Genomic DNA, 25,972 nt, shown 5'->3' on the forward strand with positions numbered 1-25,972 from the left:
TTGTTTATTGGGTCTTCATTATTGAATACAAAGTCTCTGTTCAATCTACTTTTAAAGTCTCTCCATCGTTCACCCGCATATTTCATCAAAGAATCCTTCAGATCTGCATCAGTGGGAATATCATAAACGCTCTGCAAGACAAGATTATTTATTAGAAACAAATTAAATAGAATTAATTCAAAAGTTTTATAAATAAGTTGCATACCACGATATCATCCCACACCAACGCTTTACTCTCTTCTGGGACCACTTTCCAATTTTTATATGTGATAGGAACTTTGCTTCGTGGAATCAGCGCAAAATAACTTTTGAATTGGGCGCTCCCTACTCCAACAGCATCGTGTTTATTATCAAATTGAACCACCAATTTCTTGTTTGTGTCACCACGCCCAGAAATTAATTTTGTCATAACGGTGGCACCCCTCTTCTTAGCTTTGGTATTAGTACCTTTAGCTTGGGTGGTACTATCAATAGGGGGGTCATTTGGTGAATCCATATGCCTGTTTAGCAAAGAAATTATTAGTGAATGACAAAAGAATAATATACATAAATATAACTGTAAATATTTAGATATAGTAAACACAAGAAGAAGTTAAAGCATTACAAATAATAATCAATTCTCCCATAGCCCTTCATGATGATCATCCCGTGATGCATGCACTTCATCTATCTCATTATCTATAATAACTGGCAATAAACTTGAAGAAAAATGTGGTATTTCCTCAATCTCATAACTAACATCTTCATTCCCTTCACCAGTAATTTGTCCCTTTCCATGAAGAACAACAAACCATTTTTATCACTAGGATCAGTAACATAAAATAATTTTTTTGCTTGAGATGCCATTATGAATTGCTCATTTTTGTGACCTTCCCTGTTCAAATCGACAAGTGTAAACCCTAACTCATCAGCTTTAACACCGTGTTTACTATCTACCCATTTACATCGGAACATCGGCACTCTAAACTGAACATAATCAACCTCCCATTTACATCGGAACATCGGCACTCTAAACATAATTTTTATCTTTCGAACTACTGAAGTGCACTGAATTTGCAACCAAAGAAACTCCACTGTTTTGCATAGTGCTCTTTTCATCTTTTTTTTTTGTATAAAAAGAAAATCCATTTATATCATATCCAGTATAACATATGACTTGCATACAAGGACCATGAACTAACCATCATACTGTTTCAGAATAGTTATCAGCACTCAGAACTTTATTCTTGAACTAACTAATAAAAGTACGATTATGTTCGCTCACAATCCACATGTCTGTCTTTCTTGGATTTTGCTCTTTAATCATTGCCTTGTGCTCATCTAAATATGGCTCAACTTCACTTGTATTATGCAAGATGTACAAATGTGCTTGCTCAATATCTTCACAAGACATACTGGCTACTTTGCGTCCTCGAGTACCTTTCCCAGCACTTCTTCCTTCATGTCGATACTTAGAAAGACCAATAGCTTCTACCCCCGCCAAATATTCAGTACAAAATTCAATTACTTCCTCAGCAATATAGCTTTCAACAATAGATGCTCATGGTCGATATCGGTTCCTCACATAACCTTTTAAGACTTTCATGTACCTTTCAAATGGGTACATCCACCTCAAATAAGCAAGACCGCACTGTCTGATCTCTCGCACTAGATGTATAACCAAATGAACCATGACATCAAAAAATGACGGTGGAAAATACATCTCCAACTGACACAATGTAACAATAATGTCATTTTGCAATTCATCTAGTTTGTCTGGATCAATCACTTTTCCACAGATAGCATTGAAAAAGAAACAAAACCTTATAATAGTATATCTCAACTTTTTTGGCAATATGCCTCTAATAGCCACTGGCAATAGTTGCTGCATTAAGGCATGACAATCATGAGATTTCAATCCCACCAATTTTAAATCTTGCATATTCACAAGTGTTCTAATATTTGATGAGTACCATTGTGGTACCTTGACTCCATGTAAACACTCACAAAAACTTATTTTCTCCTTTCTTGATAAAGTATGAGCAGATGGATGCAAATATGTCTTCTTATCTCCTTGACGTGGAGCTAATGTAGCTCGTATGTTCATTTCAATCAAGTCTAATCTAACATTGAGTCCATCTTTAGTCTTACCTTTTATATCTAAAAGAGTTCTAACATGACTCCCTCACACATTTTTCTCCACATGCATCACATCAATACTATGTCTCACATCTAATGTCTTCCAATATGGAAGATAAAAAAAAATATGGATTTCTTTTTCCATGGACTCTTTTCATTTGGAGGTATCTCAAAATTAGCTCTTAACCTCTTACCTCTTTGAGATTTAAGCTTTTGAGTTTTACCAAAAGTAACATTTATACCTTTTACACGTTCATAAACTTCAATCCCAATCAGTGGTTGTGGAGCATCTGTATAGTCTTGTTGCCCATTGAAAGCCTTTTTTAATCTTCTGTAAGGGTGAACTCTATCAAGAAACCTCTGGTGACCCAAGTAGACTGTCTTTCTGCCATGGACAAGTTGATAATAACATGTATTATCTTCACATATAGGGCATGTGCCTTATGTCCTTTGACACTATATCCAGCCAGGTTTCCATAAGCTGGAAAGTCATTGATTGTGCAAAAAAACATAGCATGCAACTTAAAATTCTCTTTCCGGTAGGCATCAAACACTAACACACCTTCATCCCACAATTTTTTCAAGTCCTCAATCAAAGGTGCCAAAAAGACATCTATATCATTACCGGGTTGTTTTGGGCCAGAAATCATCAAGGACAGTAATATATATTTGCGTTTCATACACAACCAAGGAGGTAGATTATAAATCACTAAGATAACTGGCCACGAGCTATGCTTGCTACTTAGGTTCCCGTGAGGGTTTATACCATCAGTACAAATGCCAAGTCTAAGATTTCTCGACTCATTGCCAAATTCAGGAAAAGCATTATCAAAGGTTTTCCATTGAGTAGAATCAGCTGGGTGTCAAAGCTTGCCATCAGAAATTTTTTGATCTGCATGCCATGTTAAGTTTTTCGCGTCGCTTGGATTTGCAAACATATGCTTAAATCTTGGAAGAATTGGGAGATACCTCATAACTTTAGCTGGTGGCCCTTTCGAACTTGCCTTACCAACAACATGCTCTGTTATTTTGTACCGAGATGCCCCACAGATTGGACATGCATTCAATTCTTTGTAATCATTCCAAACAATATGCAATCGTTAGGACAAGCATGTATCTTTTCATACTCCATACCCATGGGACACATAATCTTCTTGGCATCATATGTACTCTTCGGGAGTCCATTATCTTTTGGAAGCATATCGTTTATTAAATCAAGTAAAGCAGTAAAGCTCTTGTCGCTCCATCCATTCCCAGCTTTTAAGTTGAATAATTTCAAAACAGCAGATAAGCGGGTATATTTACTACACCCGGGCCATAAAGGCTGTTTTGAATCATTTAATAATTCATCCAACTCATTTGATCGATTTGTGAACTCTTCTCCAACATCACGAAACATTTTGTCCAACCTATCTTCAGACTCAGCATCTTCATTTGCTTCGTTGTCAACATACATGTTAGATGTACTAGTCTCTCTTCCTCCTTCATCGTGCCATATCCATTTTGTATAATTTAGATTAATTCCATCACAAATTAAATGATCATATATGTCCTTTGCACTTAATAGTTTTAGGTTACAACACTTCTTACAAGGACACCAAAACATCGCATCATTATTTGGAAGATGACGTTTTGCAAACTCTATAAATTCTCTAACTCCGGCTTCATATTCCGTACTCAACCGAGAAGCATTCATCCAACTTTTATCCATCACAAGTCAATCTAGGATAATATTAATTCCAATTAAACTTTTGTTAACATTGATTCAACAAATATCTAAAATAATTGTTGTGGTGAGCATAGACTAGTTATTAGTAGTATTAGTTTTTCAGTACACTAAGCAACAAGCAAGTTGTGCAACCTAATGTAAAAGTCTAGCTAGCTAAATAAATCAATAATAATTTCAAATATAATGCAAATAAATTAATAATAATTTCAAATATATACAAATAAACCCTAAAATGCAAATATATTTACTAGAATTTGAAATAAATCAACAATAATTACAAATATATACAAATAAACCCTAAAATGCAAATATATTTACTAAAATTCGAAATAAATCAATAATAATTACAAATATATACAAATAAACCGTAAAATGCAAATATATTTACTAAAATTTGAAATAAATCAATAATAATTACAAATATATACAAATAAACCCTAAAATACAAATATATTTACTAAAATTCAAAATAAATCAATAATAATTACAAATATATACAAATAAACCCTAAAATGTAAATATATTTACTAAAATTCGAGATATTTCAATAATAATAACAAATATATACAAATAAACCCTAAAATGCAAATATATTTACTAAAATTCGAAATAAATCAATAATATTTACAAATATATACAAATAAACCATAAAATGCAAATATATTTACTAAAATTCGAAATAAATCAATAATAATTACATATATAATACAAATAAACCCTAAAATATAATTATATTTACTAAAATTCAAATTAATTATTAATAATTAAAAAAATTACCTAGGACGGCGGCGAGCAGCGGACGACGGTCGGGAGTGCAGCGGACTGTGGTGCGGTAGTGCGGCGGACGGCGGGGAGGCTGGGCAGCGCGTCTGTGTGTGGCGGAGCGGTGGCGGCGGCAGTGCGATGCAACGACGGAGAGGTGACGATGTGGGGGTGGGAGATGGTGGACGCCGAGGCGGAGAAACGACGCGGCGGAGGGACGATCGGCTGGGCAGCGGTGTGGCGTTGGCGGTGGCGATGGCAAAGAGAGGAGGGCGTTGGCTTAGGCGATGGCGACGCGAAGAGAGTGGTGAAGAATGACTGAAATTTAAAGCGCAAATCTGTTTTAATAAATATATAACGTCGGCTAATAACAATTAGCCGACGTTATATCTAAACAGTTTTAAAAAAAAAAATTAATAATAAACCTACGACGTCGGCTAAATAGTTAGCCGACGTCGTATCATATTTATTTCTTTTATTCTTTTTTTTATTTTTTACTGTATAACGTCGGCTAATAACGTTTAGCCGACGTTATATCTAAACAATTTTTTTAAAAAAAATAAAAATAAATCCTACGACGTCGGCTAGATAGATAGCTGACGTCATAGGGCACTTTTTTGAAAGGAGCCTGTACAGCATTTATTCAAAATATGCAGAAATAGCGATTGGTGGACCTGAGTCCGAGTACATAATAGTTGACTGAGATAAAACAGTAGATGCTAATGTATGAGCTAAATAATTGTCTACTCTAGGAATATAACAAAGCGAACAATAATCAAAAGACGACATAATAGTCCTGCAACTATCAATGGCATAACCCAAGTATGAGCGTGGCGAGTGTACCATTGATGATAGGTATTGTTGAAGCATCAAACAATCCGTGAAAAGTTCTACTGACCTTACCCCACGATTTCTTAACCAGTATAAAGCCTCTTTGCATGCAAAAGCTTCTGCCATTAGAGGTGAAAAACAGTCCATCATGGGAGACAACATAGCAGAAATATAACCTCCTTGCCCGTTGAGTAGAATTGCCCCCATCGCCGTTTTGTTTGTTTGGTGAATATATGCCACGTCGAAATAACACTGGTGCCGCATGGGAGAGGAAGCAGCGTGGTGTTGCGTAGGCGCAGGTGGAGTCAGATGTATTGTAGTGGCTGTGGCAGTAGTATCTTGATTTCCATTTTGCACCGTGGTAGTTACTGGATTGGCAGGAATATTCCGGCCAATTGCCGCATAGGTGGTTATCGTACTCGTCCGTCCGGGGTGGACCAATTTCCATGCTTGTACGGCCGAGGTTGCCATTGCAATCACTTTCCGTGGTCTGGGTAAACATGTCTCCCATACAGCCCCATTTCTCGTACGCCAAATATAGTATAGAAGAGCCACTGCATAAATAATCTCATTATCATCTAAAATGTTTAACAAATCATTAAACCAATCACTGAAAATATTTGTGACACTATTGGGGATTGGAAGGTGGGATTGTGTCCAAATGTTGGCCGTATAATCACATGTGATTAAAGAATGCACAATATCTTCATGCATGATCCCACACATGGCACATGTTGGATCAATATCAACTCTCTTTATAAGTAGGTTCTTCGTAGTGGGTAAAATATCATTTAGAGCTCTCCATAAAAATGTTTTCCACTTTGGGGGATCTTAAGCTTCCACAAATTCATCCATTTATCAAAGGTCCCCATCGGTTGAGTGTAGTCACCCACTAGTGTTCTATAGCCATTCTTAACTGTATACTCTCATTTTGGGTTCCCATACCAATACCACAAATCTTCATAATCTGGTGATACAGGTATTTTTAAAATTCGTGCCACATCCTCAAGTATAAAAATATCCCTGAGAATATCCTTATCCCAAGTTCCTGTTTGTTGGTCCATTAGTCCCATTACCTTTGCATGTGCCAACTGGGGTGGTTTTTCTGTTACTATTTTCGAGATATGCTCATCATGCAGCCATGGATGATCCCATATGAGGGTTGATTTTCCATTCCCAATCCTGCGCCTCACTCCTCCACAAATTAATTCCTGTGCTGCCAATATACTACGCCAACAAAAGCTTGGATTATTCCCCAAGCGTGCATCAAAGAAAGTAGATGTTGGATAATACCTGGCCTTGTACACTCTTAAAACCAAAGATTGTGGCTGTGTTAGAAACCGCCACGCTTGTTTGCCCAACATAGCAAGATTAAAGGCACGTAACTCCTTAAATCCTAAACCTCCATATTTCTTGGGAATGCATAGCTTATCCCATGCCTTCCAGTGGATACCCTGGTCATCCTTCGATCTCCACCAGTAACGAGTCATGGTCCTCTCAATGGCAGTGCACAGAGTCATAGGCAACAAAAAGACACTCATTGAAAAGGTAGGGATAGACTGAGCCACACTTTTCAATAAAACCTCATTTCCTGCCTGTGATAAAAGTTTTTTGTTCCACGAGCCGATTCTCTGTCTTATCTTGTCCTCAATATATGAGAACGCTGGTTTTCTATTTCTGCCCACAAATGAAGGAAGCCCTAAATACTTGCCAAAATTTGGGGCATGCATCACCCCCAATATGCTGGCAACCTCCTCTCGTATATCATCCCGTGTATTCTTACTGAAGCATATATTTGATTTGTGGTAATTAACCGCCTGCCCAGACATTTTTTCATATTCGTCCAAACGATGCCTAACCACCCCTGCCTCCTGAATAGTTGCCTTAAAGAAAAGCAGACTATCGTCAGCAAAGAATAGGTGAGAGATTGGTAGTGCTCCCCTAGCCACCCTACAGCCATGGATTTCCCCTCTTGATTGCGCCTGTTGTAGTAACAATGAGAGCCCTTCAGCACAAATAATGAATAGATAAGGTGATAAAGGGTCACCTTGCCGTAAACCACGGGTTGGGGTGATTTGATTACTCCGTGAACCATTAACTAGTACACTATAAGACACAGTGGTCACACACATCATCATCAATTCCACCCATCTATCATCAAACCCCAGGGCCAGAAGCATCTTTTGTAAAAAAGACCACTCCATACGGTCGTAGGCTTTCACCATATCCAGTTTTAATACCCCCCATCCTGCTACTCCACACTGCTTTCTGTTCAAAAAATGGCCAACTTCTGCAGCTATTAATATATTATCCGTAATTAGCCTGTCCGATATAAACGCACTCTGAGACTCAGATATAATACTTCCCATTAGTGGTTTCATTCTGGCTTTCGTCGTAGGGTATTTATTTCTTTTATTTTTTTATTTATTATTTATAACGACAAATAGCCGACGTTATAAATTTAATAAATAAAAATAATAATTAAAAAGTCTTTAACGCCGGCTATGTATATAGCGACCTTAAAGGCCCGACGTTGTATGTGAATTTTGTAGTAGTGCACCTAACAATATCATTGTATAACCAACCCTATATAAAAATAAAAAGGAAAAGGAAAAGGAAAAGCCTTAACTAAGTTAGCTAGGAGTCTACCATTGTCTTCCTTTTTTCTTTCTTCATCACATCTTGCCAGCCTCTATGTCAGAGCTTGTTGTTACGTTGTTCAATAACTCCAAATAAATGAAGTTGCTAATTCCACCATGCAAGGAATGTTGTTTTCCATGTGACGATTACTATCATATATGATTTCCAAAGGCTACAATTTATTACCTACATCTAACAATTAAAGTTAATGAGGAAGCTAAAATTGTGTTGAATAATAGATTCAGAGACAAATAAACCAATTTCAAATTCTTATATTATGAGAATCAAGGGATGAGTAAACTCAATTCATTGGCGCACAGACAAATCATTAGTGAGTTGGTTGTTTCCTATGGAGAACTTATTAAGTTGGTGAATACAAAAATTGTGAAAGGATAGGATCAAAAGGAGAAGGCATTAGTCAATCATTATTGTGTGGACCATATTTTGTATTCTGGAAAATAATATACATTTAGTATATTAAAAATGTACTTTTTGTTATGATCCACACAACACTGTGTGGATCATAATTTGCCGGCACGGGTGGGTTCATAACTTTAAAAGACATTTCTTTTTTATCTGTCTATGCATGTAAGCGGTTATACACTAATGTGGCTAGATTATATTGTATCATAAATTCATGTTAAATTAACAAAGGTGTGATGGTGTTTAAAAAAAAAAAAAAAAAAAAAAGGTAAATTAACTAAAATTTATTAAAGTTATTGTAATGAAGATGACACAACTTATTCAAGTACTATCGTCTTAGTACCCTAAATTAACTAATTAAACCCGTCAATATGTAACTAACGATTGGTTTAGATGTGTGTACGAGAGTGTATAAATTTTGAACCCTCTTTCTGATCTAGTGCCCATGGCTCACCCTACTAGCCCCCTTGCTATCTACCTTACTATCTACGCTAGACCACAGTGCTTGTACTAAATTTGACCTGCATAAATGAATTTGTTTATAGTGCTTGAATCATGCTGAATTATGCATTTCAAACACAACTTAATTGGTTGTTAATTAATGTTAGATATATTAAATATAATATATCTATGTGTTTATATATATATATATATATATATATATATATATATATATGTGTGTGTGGAAGGGTCCAGGCGCGGGGATGGCTTTCCGTGCGGTTGTGCGGTTGGACGCACCTTAATTATTAACATGGCGCATCTTAAATACACAAATCACCATGCACCTTAACTCCACAAACAAAACACCTTAAGAACACAAATCACTCACTTTAAGTACAAAACTCAAACACATTAAGCACAGAACAAAGCACTTTGAGCACAAAACTCACACACTTAAGATTTTAAAATGTCTCACATTAAGCACAAACTCACGCACATTAAGTACAAAACTCATGCACATTAAGCGCAACCTCACGCACATTAAGTACAAAACCCACGCACATTAAGCACAACCTCAGGCACATTAAGTACAAAACCCACCCACATTAATCACAACCTCACGCACATTAAGCACAAAACCCACGCACTTTAAGTATTAACTCACAGACCTTAAGTTTCAACAACTACTGACATTAATCACTAACCTCACAAACATTAAGCACAAACCCTACACACATTAAGCACAAACTCCACTCACATTAAGAACAAATCTCACGCACCTTAAGCACAAAAGCCCACCCTGTAAGTTTTAACAACTACTCACATTAAGCACAACCCCACGCACATTAAGCACAAAACTCACGCACCTTACGCACAAGACTCACGCATCTTATATACAAAACTCACGCACATTAATCACAACACTGCTCACCTTAATTTTGACCTAGATGCAAAAATTACAAAATTGCCACCGCGTTTTTTTTTTATTAAATTTTGGTAATCCTGAATGTTGATTTAAGCGAGATGAATGATCCAGATTAAACCCCGTACAACCGCACCTGGGCACCCTAACCGCACCAGAACCTAATTTTATATATATATATATATATATATATATATATATATATATATATATATATATATATATATAATTGAGAAGAAAGAGAGAGACGAATAACATATAATGTTTATTGCTGGATAATTAACAAATGAACAAAAGCAACATATTTATACTAAAGGAAAGCTAATAATTAGGGAACTAATGCTTATGTAGTGCTATAATCTAGGCCACTCTTCACATTAATTAAGCACACATGACACACCACACACTCATGTTTATTTACTGCATTAGTTGACTTAGTTTAATTAATTATAATAATATTATTATTATAACATTGCCTCCTTTAAACCCAGTTGGATATATTGGTCATCCCAATTTCTTTCTTCAGTTTAAGAAATGTCTGCAACTTGACATTCACTTGAACAGTACTCAATGTTGATTTGTTTTTCAGCAACCAACTCTCTTATTTTGTGATACTTGATATCAATATGTTTACTGCGACCATGAAAGACAAGATTCTTGGACAACGAAATTGCTGACTTGTTGTCACAAAAAATAGTTGTAGGTGCTTCCTGCTTGTGTTGTAAGAACTCCAAAATTCTCTTCAGCCAAACTGCTTGAGTAGCACAGTTTGCTGCTGCAATATATTCTGCTTCTGCGGTTGAAAGTGCTACAATCTGCTGCTTCTTTGAAGACCAAGAAAATATGGCTGAACCAAGATAAAAGGCATATCCTGATGTGTTTTTTCTGGTCTCAATATCTCCAGCCCTATCACTGTCTGTGTACCCAACAAGTTTCACAACTTCATTAGTAGAGTAAAAATTTCCATCATTACTCGTACCTTTGACATATCTCAAAATTCGCTTTGCTGCAGCCCAATGTGATTCTTTTGGTTCCTCCATGAATCTGCTAAGTATTCCAACTCCAAAATAAATATCTGGTCTTGTTGCCACCAGATACCTCAAACTCCCAATTAAGATTTTATAAGTTATAACATTCACATTTTTACCACACTCATCTTTGGACACCTTTAACTTTTCAGCTAACGGAGTTGAAACTGGTTTGGAGTTTTTCATTTTGAACTTTTTCAAAATATCAATAGCATACTTCTTTTGTGAAATAAAGATTCCACCATCCATCTGAACAACCTCAAGGCCAAGAAAGTGAGCCATAAGGCCCATATCAGTCGTTTCAAACCTCTTAATGAGTGCCTCCTTGAATTATGAGATAAGCTTCAAGTTGTTTCCAGTAAAAACCAGATCAACAACATATAGACAGATTAGAACAATATCACTAGAATCCGTGCATTTGACATACAAAGTATGTTCATGATGATATCTCATAAAACCACTTTCAACAAAATATGAGTCAATGCAACCATACCACGCCCTAGGCGCTTGTTTTAAGCCATATAAGGCTTTTCTCAACTTGTACACTTTATGTTCCTCCCATTTCTTCACAAACCCTGCAAGTTGCTCAACATATATTTCTTCTTCAAAAAAACCATTCAAAAAATCAGACTTAACATCCATTTGATGCAATTTCCAATCATTTTGAGCAGCAAGAGAAATAACCATTCGAACTATATCAAGTCTACTTACATGAGCAAAAACCTCAAAATAATCAATACCTGGTTTCTGCTTGTAACCCTTTGCTACTAACCGTGCCTTAAAACGGTCAATTTCTCCATTTGACTTGTACTTCGTTCTGTAAACCCACTTCACTTCAATTGGCTTCTTTCTAGGAGGTAAATCTGTTAACGCCCGGGTACCATTCTTTTCAATGGCACGTATCTCCTCGTCCATTGCCTTAAGCCAATGAGTTTCTGTAGCAACCTCCTCAAATGATAAAGGATCACAATCTACAAAGAGAGGAAATTGAACAATCTCTTCATTAGACAGGTCATTATCATGACCCAAAACATAATCTTGCAACCGAGCTAGTAAGTGGCGCTCGCGCTGAGATCGTCGAACTGACGACTCTGCTTGTAAAGGAGACTGGACATTATCTGGAATCGGTTGCTCAACAATATTTTCAACAACAGGAATAAAAACTGAACTTTCATTTTTAGCTAACCAATCCCAAGCACCATATTCATCAAAAGTGACATCACGACTTATAACAACCTTTTTAGTTTCAGGATTGTATAGTTTAAGCCTTGGAAGCATCACTTTAACCAATGAATACGCACTTCTCACATTTATCAACCAACTTCTTTCTCAATGGATCTGGCACATGTGCATATGCCAAACATCCAAAAACCTTGAGATATCTTATAGAGGGTTTCTTCCACTCCAAGCTTCCTTAGGTGTCTTATCACGGACACTCTTAGTTGGACACCTATTCAACACATAGACAGCACAAGCAACAGCTTCTGCCCAAAAAGGCTTAGACAGATTTTTAGATTTCAACATGCACCTCACCATATCCATGATTGATCTATTATTTCTCTCAGCCACTCCGTTTTGTTGTGGAGTGTATTTGGCTGTCATCTGGTGTTGGATACCCTTCTTCTTCAGAAAATTATCACAAGCAATATATTATGTACCTCTATCAGTTCTCAAGATTTTAATTTCATAACCACTTTGCTTTTCAACAAAAGCCTTAAATTGTTTGAAAACATCACATGCTTCAAACTTTTGCTTCAGAAAGTAAACTCATGTTTTCCTACCGAAATCATCAATGAAAGTAATAAAGTACTTACAACCTCCATGTGAGGGAACCCTCAACAAACACAGGTCTGAGTGAACAATCTCCAACTGTTTTGTGGCTCTCCTTGACTTGCCCGCGGGGAAGGGATCTCTATGCTTCTTCCCAATCACACAAATCTCACAGATACGATCAGGGACATTCACAATAGGTAAATCAGAAACAAGTTCATTTCTCACAAGATAGTTTAATCCAGAGAAATGAAAATGCCCAAACCGCATATGCCATAACCAATTATCATCACAAACTTCAAAATTAATGCAAGTAAGAAGAGTATGCTTAATTTTTAAAGGAAATAGTCGATTTTGGGACATATTTACCTTTGCAATCAAGACTCCCTTAGCATCTGCAATGGTACAACACCCCTGAGTAATATTTATCTTATATCATTTTTCTAACAACTGTCCCATACTCAACAAATTTTAGTGTAGTTCAGGAACATAGAACACATCGGATATAAAATTGTGAGTACCATCCTTCAACTGAATAGGGATTTTACCTTTTCCCAAAATTGGCACCTTTGACTTATTGCCAAATGTCAATTCAGACCGGACTGATTCATCCAGTTCAGAAAAAAATTATTTCTTCCCACACATACGGTTACTACACCAGTATCCAAGAACAATATGTTCTTATCTGCAGAAAAACTATCGTTGGCCAAAAGTAAGGTTTCTGAACTCTCACCAGACTTTTCAGCAGTGTTTTCAGCAATGTTTGCTTGATTTCCACGATTGTCCTCATTATACCAGCAATCTGCAATCTTGTGTCCATACTTGCCACAATTGTAGCAATGAAATGGAAATTTACCTTGCTTGGTATTACCTCCACCTCTTCCTTGGTTGGAGTTACCACATCCCCCTCCTTGGTTGAAGTTACCACGACATCTTCCACTAGATCCTCCTCTTCCTCTCCCATGACCCCTACCTGATCCTCCACCAGTTTGATTAGTGTCAGTCACATTAAGGGTGACTTGGCTCTTCAAAGCTTCTTCTTCAAGTGGTTCCGATTTTGACGCAATCCAGTCAATATGACTTTCTACTATACCTTTCAGCTCTGCAATTGATAAGAGCTCAGTTTTGTGTGACTCTGTGATTGAAGCCACCACATGGTCATATTTCATCGGCATAGTTCGAAGAACTTTTTCAACCACTGCACCATCTTCTATCGTATCTTCGTATAACCTCATCTTATTCACCATATCAATAAGAAGAGTGAAATACGTATCTACTGTTTCTGTAGAGGTCATCTCACAATTATCGTACAACATTCTCAACGACTGCAACTTGGACTTATTTGTCCGATCGACTTCTTTGTTTGACACCTTTAAGATGTCCCAAGCTTGCTTTGCTGTTTGAGCACGAGCTAATTGCCCAAAAATGGAGTAATGAACACCTTGGTGAATCTGTCCCAAGGCCAATTGATCTCGCCGGGTAGCGGCTGCATCAGCTCTTTCGGGTAGACCGGGATCAACAAAGCTCCAAAGATTTTGAGCTTTCAAATGTGTGGACATCATAATTTGCCAATAATTGTAATCGAGTATACTAAAAGGAAAGCTAATAATTAGGGAACTAATGCTCCATGTACTGCTATAATCTAGGTCACTCTTCACATTAATTAATCATACATGACATACCACACACCCATGTTTATTTACTGCATTAGTTGACTTGGTTTAATTAATTATAATAATAATATTATTATAACAATTAATTCCAAATTAGTTGAGAAGCTTTGCTTTGCTATCAGCCACACTAGTTTACAAGCATTATTAGTAGCAATTATAGACCAGTTGATGAGGCGGTTTGTCTAATCTTGTTTAATTTTTGTGATCTAGATTAACTGATAATTGTCACTATAATAGTTAATGTATATCTTCTAACTATGATGACATACATAGCATTCATCACATTTTGAACCTAACTGCTGACATATATGTGATGCTTTGTGATTTACACTTCAAAGGTTTACTATAGATGTGGCATATAAGAATTGAAAGTTAGAAAAATTAGTTAGTTCATATAATAGGTGGGGGCCGGATTTTGTTTAGATAGAAATTAAAGCAAAAGTAGATGAGATGAAGTTGAATGCTTCCATCAGAAATCTCAATGTAACCATTAATGTGATAATGAAACTTGATAGATCACCAGATGGCCCATCTTCCCATCCTGATGGGATTGCTGAATTAATAATGAAATACGAACAACACACACACATAAGGATAGCATTCAATGAAAACAAGACCTTAATTAATTACGTTTAAAAAAATGTGAACTATTGCAATGAAGTTAGTTGTTGATATAGGATAATCACTAATTCTAAAGGAATGAGAAAACACACTGACAATTTGATAAATATTAAAAACATTTTAGTGCATCACAGAAACTACAAAATGCACCCTATGATATGTACAAGTGCATTATGTACTTTTAGTTTGTGGAACTGTTGATTTGATAATTACAAGGTTCCAAATTTAATTCTTAATGGGAGTGATCTATTAGTCTTCTTGATTTAAGTCGATTAGTTATGGACAATCTAGACTAATATATCTCCTTGTGTGGATGCGCGCATTGTAATTTTGCTCGGTGCACCAGTTTGAGTGTACTTTTACACACATAGACGGAGCCAGAGGGGGGGCAGGGGGTCAGCTGCCCCCCCCCCCTCACCCCACCCCACCCCTACCCTATATTGTATATAATATGTATATATAGTACATTATTCATATAAGTATTATAAAACAGATTATGTGAACAAAAGTTGTGATAGACAAGGTGGTAGCTAACGTGTACGATTTTCGGAATGGCCTAGGTTTGAGTCTTTGCATTGACATGTCATAGTCTTCTTCACTTTTTTGATTAACACAATTAAATTTTGACATGATATATATAACTTCCATATAACTTTCTTTATATTAATAATGGAATGTGTAATTTATAATGCGTTTTATATTCGAATTGTTTTATCAAATTAATTATGTTTCATATTTTGTTATAAATATTTTTATAAAGTTTTAATATGTTTTATTTTTCGCTATATCCAACAATATTTATTGTTATACTTTTTAAGTATTTCATTTTTTTTAAACATTCTCTTTTATTTTAATTTTTTTCCCTCACTAAAAAAAATTTATGAATCCGCCATTGAATCCATCCTTACTTCTTTGCCCCCCCTCAACATATTTTCTGGCTCCGTCCCTGTTTACACATATGCATTTGATAGCGTTGTATTGTGTAGTGCATGTTTATATAGAAAGACTTGTTCTCACCTAATCCGACTTTTATATATATATATATATATATATATATATATATATATATATATATATGCCTTTATTTTTCGGAAAATTCTACCATACACAATTATTTTGTGGCAAATTTTTATTAGAGTTAATTCCAAGAATGGACCATTGACAATTGATATTACCCAATTTTTATCATTGACTTTCAATTTGACCATAAGTAGCCCATTTACTATTGATTTTGTTCCAAATTTGAATATTTGATACTTTGATTAAATTTTCATTTACTAAGCTTTAAATTTAAATGATAAGAATAAGTACATTTTGAGAATTAATTTTTCATCTACCCTGACTACCCATTAATCAATATACAAAATTCATCTCACCACTTTAAATAATTCGAATCTTTTTTGACCTAACTCAATGTGTTAATGAAGCCTACTTAAAATGATAACTTACGTCTCAGTTTATATATATAAATTTTCCAACCATAATATGCATAAAATAACTTAGCTTGTCTTGATAAAAAAAAAATAATAATAATAAACTTAGTACAAGCCTTGAATCTGGATGTGAGACACGTGATGAGATCATAAGTCACGCGATGTGATGGATCTGGGCACAGATCATTAAACTTGAAACAATGGTGATGCTTGTAGAATTAAATTAAAGTAATATTAATATTAAAAAGAGGTATATATATATATATATATATATATATATATATATATATATATAGGTTCATAATTCGATGTAAACTAATTTTAATGGACGAACTTATAAATTTGTAAAAAATTGTACAGTACTTACTATATGATTGTACAGTACACGGATACAACTGCACCGCAAGTTCTTCCGGACATGTCCGGGAGTCGTAGTGGTGTAATTATGTAATAGTTGCGGTACAATCCTTCAAAAGTTTGCAGGTTCGCAGATTAAGATTGGTTTTCACTTGATTATATATATATATATATATATATATATATATATATATATATATATATATATATATATATATATATATATATATTTATTTATTTATTTATTTATTTATTTAGCTGCGGGATGAAGTGATTGAATTGATGAAGCATCTCATAGGAAAATGCAGCAGCATATGCAGATAGAAGATTTAATTCCAAATGGGATGAGGTGTTGCTTTTATTTAATTTTAAGAACCCAACATTTAGGTGAAGCATCAAAGATGGCTGCAAAATATTTAATGAAAGTTAGATGCCAAAAAAGGAATTGGATTTGATTACAACAGAAATAATAAAGGGATTCTTGTTATATATGTATATCTGTATTAAATGTTCTTCAATTTCCTGTTGAGGTTTGGTCGGTACCAGGAGAGATCGATGGATGGATATGTTAACTGTGAATGAATGCGCGCTTTCACTGCCTCTGAGTTTCAGAGAATGACTATACATGCCCTAGATAGCCTGCAAATTCAATGAGAGGAGGTTGAGCCCTTTGAGTTCGGCTTCAATTCTAGTCCACCTTGCATTGTGGAGGTAGATCCTAATTTAAAATTCAGCTAATTAACATATTATATATTTTCAGTTAATAAATTATGTGCTTAATCCAATAGGTTAGAAAACTTAAGTTACAATTTTAGTTAAGTCGTACAATTAGTTTACTGGTGCACAATAATTTTCAAAAAGTTACAATTTTAAAGACCGCCTACAATTACTCATATTAGTCGCTCCATGATGTGTCATCTTTTTATTATATTGGATACATAGTTTTCTAATTAACTTAGGGTGAAGGCCAACCAATTCACTACTAATCATAAAAATAATTTTTTTTCTTGACATATCTTCTTTTATTGAATATACAGATTCCTTATTAACCTAGGAGAGAGTCACCAATTCACAAATAATCATTAAAATAAATACTTTTTTAAAAATTGGGGAGTGGCTAATATGGAGGGGAAATGGTAGTGATGGATTTAATTAACTTCGGGTAGCCTAAATTATTAAATCCAAAAAAAATAACGTATATAAGAAATAGATATATCAAATGAATAGAACGATGACGTAAGGCCGCATGGACCGTATATTATATTAAGATTGTGTTTGCCAAGCTATTACAAGATTGGGTAATGTTATTACCATGATAGTTTTAGGACAAAGTAGATAGAATAGATAAGAGATGTCCTAAAGGGACAAAATGGAATCCTTTTATACCCAAGGGAAACCCGTAACCCCCCCCCCCCCCCCCCCCGCCCAAAGAGGTAAAGAGGAGGGGACGGTTACAACCGTCTTTAACCGCGCTCGGTCACAGTGGGACGGTTACAACCGTCTTGCAAGAAGTCGTCAACGAAGGAGAGTAGATACTCCATGCCGCGCCTTGCAAGTTAACGAGCTCCACCTCATCATCTTTCGACCCACGGCTCATAATTTATGACCCGTACCCGATAAATTCCGACCCGGGGGCACACGAGCGGGAGGTGGACGCCTCGCTGTCGGGTCCGAGGCCGTGCTCGGCCAAGGCCGCTCCATCTTGCCGCATCTGCTTGGTAACTTGCTCGTTGACATCAAGCTCGGGGCTTGAGTTGGGGGTCGGACCCCGTGCCATGGACTAACTATAGCTTTTGACAATATTAGCGCTTTTTTTTTTTAATATAGGTGTAGTTATATGGCCAAGGGTACCGCTTAGGTCTAGTAACTCTTCCGTTGGGTGGCGAGTAGTGAGGTCGGACCTCGTGCCCCCCTTAGGGTACTAGCCTTCTGACCTAGGTCGTTCAACACCAGGCCATTAAACTCTTCCGTCGGGGTTGGTACGCGAGGTCGGACCTCGTGCCCCCTTAGGGTACTAGCCCTTTGACCCAGGTCGTTCGACGCCAGGCCGTTAAGCTCTCCTGTCAGAGTTGGTACGCGAGGTCGAACCTCGTGCCCCCTTAGGGTACTAGCCCTTTGACCAAGGTCGTTTGACACCGGGCCGTTAAGCTCTTCCGTCGGGGTTGGTACGCGAGGTCGGACCTCGTGCCCCCTTAAGATACTATATCCCTTTACCAGAGTCATTTGACACTGGCCGTTAAGCTCTACCATCGGGGTTGGTACACGAGGTCGGACCTTGTGCCCCCCTTAGACTATGATTGCCATTCCACCTGAGTCATTTAACACTGACCATTGTGCTCTTCCGTCGAGGTTGGTGTGCGAGGTCGGACCTCGTGCCTCGTGCCCCCTTAGGGTATAATTGAAGGGGTTATGCAGGTATCTCCCTTCCACCCCCCCCCCCCCCCCCTTTAAAAAGTAGTGAAAATAAGTCCATGGCAAAATTTTAACTAACTTTATTGAAATGATGGGGACGGACCACCTCTTGACGTGTTCACGTCTACCAAGTGGAGGTCTACTGGTGATGCTCGTCGTTGAGGTCGGGGTTGTACTCTTGGGCTCGGCATGAGGGTATGACTACCTTCGCTGGGGGTGCGACCCTTGAAACCATAGGATAATAATACAATCTTAATACAATATACGGTCCCCGCGACATTACGACATCGTTCTATCCATTTTATATATCTATTTCTTATATACGTATTTTATCCGGTTTAGTAATTTTGGTCCACCCCGAGTTAATTAAATCCATCACATAGAGTTGAAAGTATTTTCCTAATTTTAATCTGATCCCTAATTTAAATGTCGTTGCATGCAAATATGTCCCTTAATTAATCAGCAAAGTGAGACTATTTTTGCCCTCTAGCTATATCTTAAGTGATCAAAAGCCTAATTTTCTCAAGTGATTATATTTTTCTTCCTCAAATGACAAAATTAAAATAACCACTTTATTGACTAATTAAAACACACATGCAACCAGTGGCGGACCCAGGAATTTTTTTCAGCGGGGGCAAAATATTAAAGCAAAATTGATAATTAGAAGAAAAAAAATGAAACACTTAAAAAGTATAGCCATAAATAAATAAATAATGTTGGATATAAGAAAATTATAAAACACATCAAAACATTATAAAAATATTCATAACAAAATATGAACATAATCAATTTGATAAAATAATTCAAATAAAAGATCCATTATAAATTACACATCTCATCTCATTATTATTAATATAATAGTGAAAATATGAAATAATGAGAAAAGGTAGTGTTAAATTCAAATAAAAGATCCATTATAAATTACACATCTCATCTCATTATTATTAATATAATAGTGAAAATATGAAATAATGAGAAAAGGTAGTGTTAATAAGAAAATGAGATGTGTAAAGTAGATAAGGGGATTCAAACCCTGGCATGCGTTCAAACAAACCAACGCTCAGCTAACTAGATAGAGGGGATTCGAACCCTGGCATACGTTTTGACAAACAACACGCTCAGCCAACTAGGCTAAGCTACACTTTGTTAACCGCCGTAAAGCCGCCGCCCTGCTGTCACCGATCATCTGCCGCCACCACCAGTCAGAATCGAAGCCGAGAGAGAGAGAGAGAGAGAGAGAGAGAAGAAGAAGAAGAAGAAGAAGAAACCTTTGGGTCTACCTTGAGTCTTTGGGTCATCTCAGAATCATGCCTAGGAGGTCTAATTTGATGAGAAGAGTGAAATGGGTGGATGCCCACTACCTAGTGTTGGAAGGTAAAGCTTTTGACCCCGACTCTTTTTCAAGTTCCTTGTTGGAAATGTTGAACTACCAAGGGTTGTTGGATGAGTTTCTCGCCATTAGGACCGAGACTTACCCAAGTTTGGTGAAAGAGTTCTACCGTCACATGACTGTGACTAAAGATGGTGGAAAGTTGGAGGTTACCTCTAAGGTGAGAGGTGTGAAGGTTGTGTTGACTGAGAAAATGTTGGCTCAGCTTTTGAGTTTAACCACTACGGGGGTCTCGCAGTACAGTGGTGACTCTTGGATCGGGACGGACAACATGAGTTATCGGGATTACCTGAGTTATCTGTTGGGGAGAACTAGTGGTTTTACCCAGGCCACGAGGCCGGAAAGAAAGTGGTTAACTGCTGAGCAAAGGATTTTGGTCATGCTTGTTTCTGACTGTTTGCTGCCCAATAACAACAAGATTCGTTTGTTGGGAAAGTTGGAGTGCACGTTTGCTTTTTGTTTGAAGAATATGGTGAAGTTCAACTTGCCTGCGTTAATGCTACAACACATGGTCTTTTGCCGAGATCATAACCGCAAGAGTTTGCCGTACGGTATGGTTTTGAGCTGGATCTTTACTAAGAAGGGAGTGAGCTGAGTGTTGACGATTGTGTACCTAAGCCAGTGGACAAGATGGTTTTGGACGCCACAAACCTCCGTAGTTGCAACCTGTTCTAGCTAGATGATTGGGAGTACATCACTCTTGAAGAGGTCGCCAGAAAAGCCCCCGCCGAGAGAAGTGCGTTGGTCGCAGAGCTCGAGATCCCCGTTGGGAAGTTGAACCTTGCAGTTCAGAGTTTGGGAGGAGATGCTGGGAATGAAGGTGAAGAGGAACGGGATGAGGAAGAAGGTGAAGCAGAAGCTGAAGAAACCGAAGAGAGTGAAGAAAACCTGAGGAGAAAGGAGGCGAGAACCAAAAGAGAGCATGATGCCATGACACACGAGGAGCGTGTGGTCACCCTTCTTCGTCAGCAGAACCGGATGATAGAGGAGGGCTTCGCTTACATGAAGACTCAGTTCGTCGTTGTCAATCAAAGGTTGGATCAGTTAGAGGCCGGTTCTAGTCGGGGTAGAGTTGAGGAAGATTCGGATGAGGATGCTGAGGAGTCTGAGAGTGAGTCCTTCTAGATCAGAGTTAGGGTAAGTTCGTTTCTTCCCGCGTTTGTTGTTATCGTTCAGTGGTTGTCGCTTGTCGGGTGTGTTTAGTTGCTTGTTCTTGTTTATCTTGCTTGTTGGTTGTTGTTGGGGTAGTTAGTGTAGTTGGGTTGCTTTGTTAGAATCTAGATGTTTTGAGCTTAAGTGTGGTTTAGAAGGCTTTTAGTTGTCGTGTCTTGGCCTTAGCGTTTGTGTTGCTCAAGGAATTTCTTTTGTGATCTCTTGAAACCTTGCAATGTCTTGACTTCTTGGCAAATTTTACATTTTTTGGATTCTTGAAGTTTTGATCAAAAGGTATTCTTGCTTCCATTTGTCACATTGTTGATTCATGTCACCCGTTTTGTTTGAACTCGTCATGCCCAAGCTTCGGGGACGAAGCTTCTTGTTAGGGGGAGAGGATGTGACACCCCATAAATCCAACTCTAGTCAAGGATTAATTAGAGAATTAATCCTAGTCTTCTTGTTAATTTATTTCTAAAAATCCTGAAAATTCAATAGTCGAAGAACTAGAATTTGACTAGTCAATCAAGGTCAAAGGGTTGTACCTTATGCTTAGTGGGTTGTTCCCTTATTTCCTTATTCTTCCAACTTTAGTAAGGGCAAAGATGTCTTTCTACCTAAAGTTTGTGCTCCAAGCTAACCTAGCAACATCTCTTCATTTCATCCACCAACAATCTAAACACAAAATCTCTACATTCTCTCTAAGAATTTGGTAGCTTCTTCTCCAAGCTAAAATTTGGGCATCCTAAATCTTGCAAGTTGTCTTCCAAGATTCCTACTTTCCTAATCTTGAGCATAGGGGAGGGTAAGATCCTTGATCCTTTGGTGTTTTTTTACCTCCTATGAGTTGTCTTTTTCTAAAAATAGAATCTTTGTTGTCTTTTGGTTTGTTTATGAAGTTGGTGTTGAAGAAGAGCTTTAGGAGAAGCTTTCTAAGGGTGAGAAAGTGAAGTTTTAGGCTACAAAGGTAACCCATGCTTTACAAAGGGCTTGTTTGGTTATCAGCAGTTAGCGATTAGCGGTAGCGGGTTGTGTTAGCGGTTATCAGATAGCGGATTGTATTAGCGGGTTTGACCAGCAGATTATATTAGCGGTTTATAAAAAAGTGTTTGGTAAAATTAGCTGTTTAGATTAGCGGTTAACATGTAAAATGACCATAAGGGTATACATTATAATTTATAATTTATAATAATAATAATAATTTTTAAAAAACAAAGAAAAAAAAAAAGAAAAAAAAAGGGAGCAGCGCAAGCTGCTCCCCTCTTGTATTCCCACTTTTCCCACCGTCCCACATCGGTGGGAAAAGTGGGAATGGAGCCTTGAGGCTCCTATTTAAGGAGCCTCAAGGCTCCACAAATTCGTTGCCCATCTGGGATGGGCAACGTTGAGGAGCCGTTTTGGCTCCCCAAATTGAGGAGCCATTTCGGCTCCTCAAAATTAGTTTTAAGTTTTTTTTTTTAATTAAATATAAACAGGGGCGTTTTGGGGAAAATTTAATTTTCCCCTAAACGCCAACTGCAAACGCTGCATTTTGCAGCGTTTGCAAAACCAGCGGTTTGGAGCAAACCGCTGCTAACCAAACGGTTTTTTTTTTTTTTTTTTTTTTTTTTTTTTTTTTTTTTTTTGCGGTTTGACATGGTCAAACCGATAAAAATGGCGGATCCGCCAATAACCAAACATGGCCAAAACCTATTTTCTTACTTATATGATGATTTCTTGGCTTCTAGTTGTGATTCTTGTGTTGAAATGTGAGATTTGATGTATTGTCTTGTGATGATGCATGTTTAGAGCTTGTTCTTAGGGTTCTTGTATGTCATTGCTTGGCTATTTTTTGGGTTCAAGTCATATTGTTGTATTGTGTGAGATTTTGGGTGTTTTGGACTTGAATTTGGACTTGTTAAAAATCCCCGAAGGGATTATTTTTTGAGTACAGGGTACCCGCGGGCGGAACGGCGGGCAGGGTTCCACCTGCCGCCCCACCCGCGGGGAACGAAGTGTTGTGGGCTTGGTACCCGCGGGCGGAACCACGAGTGGTTGTCCACCCGTGGCCCCACCCGCGGGGAACATATATGTTGGTTGGCGGGGATTTGTTCCATGTGATTCTTTTGACTCGGTACTGATGTTTTGACCTCCCGATGTTGTTTTATTGGGCTATTTGTGAGTCTTCTCGATGTTTCGTATGTCTAGAACGATGAGTTAGGAATCCATGTTAGGATTTGTTGTCTTGAATCGTGCTAAGTGTCCGACTTTGTGATTCGTTGGACTATTGTGAGTCTTGTATGTTCTATGGATCTACTTTTGGTTTACCCGTTTGATAAGCATGCTAGTTTGATGTTGAAATGCTAGTATTTGCGGTTTGTCCTTTCCTATTGAGATTGGCAACTTGTGTTGACCATCGTTTGATGTCGGATTGTGATCCTTCGTTGTTGAGTATGGCTTCATATCTTTGTTGTGATCCATTGATTGATTCCTATGATGTGAACGTATGTAATCGTTGTACCCTTTGATTGATGCTTGATTAAGGTTATTGTTGAACCTTAGTCCTCTTGGTAATGATGATGACTTGTGTGACTATGATTGAAATTGGTGGTGTGACCTGAGCGTAGGCTCATATGTTGGAGATTGTGTGAATGAAATGAATGGTACCCTCATGTACTCATATGTAGGAGATTTTGTTGGAGATTGTTGGAGTGGGGACGACGGTCTCTGGCGGTATAAGGTTGGACTCAGAAGTACAGGGTGGCACTCGGAGGTAATGGTTGGAACTGAAATAAGGCCGGGGGTAGTCATAAGGTTGGAACAGGGCATAAGGTTGGAACTTGGAACTATAATACTTGTGACATGTAGTTCTCACTGTGGCATGTAGTTGCCAATGTGTGTATGTGTATTCTTTGCTAATGAGCATGTCTTGATGTATTCTACTTTGTGATCAATAGAATGCATCTCGAGTTGTATTTGGTTATAGTTGGTATTCTTGTTTTGTTGTTGTCGTAAAGATGTTAATTTCCTTTTCCTTGAGAGTGTGAATGAGTCCTTGAAGTTGACTTCTGTCTATGGCTTTTGAAATGATATATACTGTATTTCGTTTCAAAAATAGTTTTGACCTATACTTATCTATATATGCTATTTAGCGCGTATTGATGGGTTACCAGCAATGTTCGCTGACCGGGTGTCATCCCCTATCTTTATGTTGCTTTACAGGTTTTGAGTAGCATCTTGGAGAGCGCGCTAGCAGATCGTTAGTTAGTGTAGCTTCTTGTGGCTTGTTTTAGTTAGACTTGTGGCCTGTGAGCCGTGGATTTTTATAAGTATGACCATGACGTTTTGTTTAGACTTAGCGTGTGCACCTATAGATGTGTAGGTGTGGCATAACATCTCCCGTACTTTTTTATTAGCTTCCGCTTTATTTAATCTTAATTAGTAGACTTTATCTCTTCCTTAAGCTTTAATTGGTTTTAAAAGTTGCTGAAAATCGAGGGTGTTACACTATCACTCTTGAAACTTGGTGGAAGGATCATGTAGACTTCTTCCTCCAAGTCTCCATGCAAGAAGACATTATTGATGTCAAGCTGCTGAATATCCCATCCCTTAGCAACAGCCATAGCGAAGAAGGTCTTTATGGTAGTCATCCTGGCTACAGGAGAAAAAAAGTTTCAATGTAATCCACCCCCAGCTGCTGGGTGTAACCTTTAGCAACTAGTCTTGCTTTATACCTCTCTATTGATCCATCTTGTAACACCCCAGATTTTCAAGACTTTTTAAAACTTATAATAAAGGTAGAATCTCATTAAATCCCAAGAAATAAATACAAGCGTACGGGGTGCTATGCCACACCTGGGCTAGAGAACCCAAGTGCACAGGCTAACTAACTAACATCTTCAAGGCGTAATTACGTAAACGTGGCACGCAGGCCAAAAAGGAAAACTATCTACTTCTATACTCCAAGTTCTAGAGCGCTCCAGTGACTTAATCTTCTGTGCCTGAAAGCCAAATATATCTGTTCAGCGAGAGATGCTGGTAACCCACTTCAACGCGTTGAAATACAATACATATAGAGATATATATAGATATACGAAAACCATTTTGAGCATGAAGATATATCCTACGAACTCTAGCTTTTAAAACCGGGAATGACTCGACAGATAAGGCCAGACACGAGCAACAGTTATAACAAACATATGCAGTTCACAAAAGATAAGGTAGACAAGGCAAGCATAAACGATAATCATAACCCAACATGAACAAACCCAAATATAAATTCCATAGTCAC

The 25,972-nt window shown here is 37.4% G+C and overlaps 1 long non-coding RNA gene across 1 annotated transcript; it reads left to right on the forward strand.

Moving 5' to 3' along the window:
• Window positions 1–1,943: 1,943 nt before the first annotated feature.
• LOC109171680 lies at window positions 1,944–22,824 on the forward strand. The gene is made up of 3 exons (XR_002052638.1): window positions 1,944–1,956; window positions 19,673–19,686; window positions 22,690–22,824. It is a non-coding gene; the product is annotated as an uncharacterized LOC109171680 (long non-coding RNA).
• The last annotated feature ends 3,148 nt before the right edge of the window (window positions 22,825–25,972 follow it).

The sequence above is a fragment of the Ipomoea nil genome, unplaced genomic scaffold (genome assembly GCF_001879475.1).
Source record: "Ipomoea nil cultivar Tokyo-kokei standard unplaced genomic scaffold, Asagao_1.1 scaffold0327, whole genome shotgun sequence".
In the NCBI taxonomy this organism is placed as follows: domain Eukaryota; kingdom Viridiplantae; phylum Streptophyta; class Magnoliopsida; order Solanales; family Convolvulaceae; genus Ipomoea; species Ipomoea nil.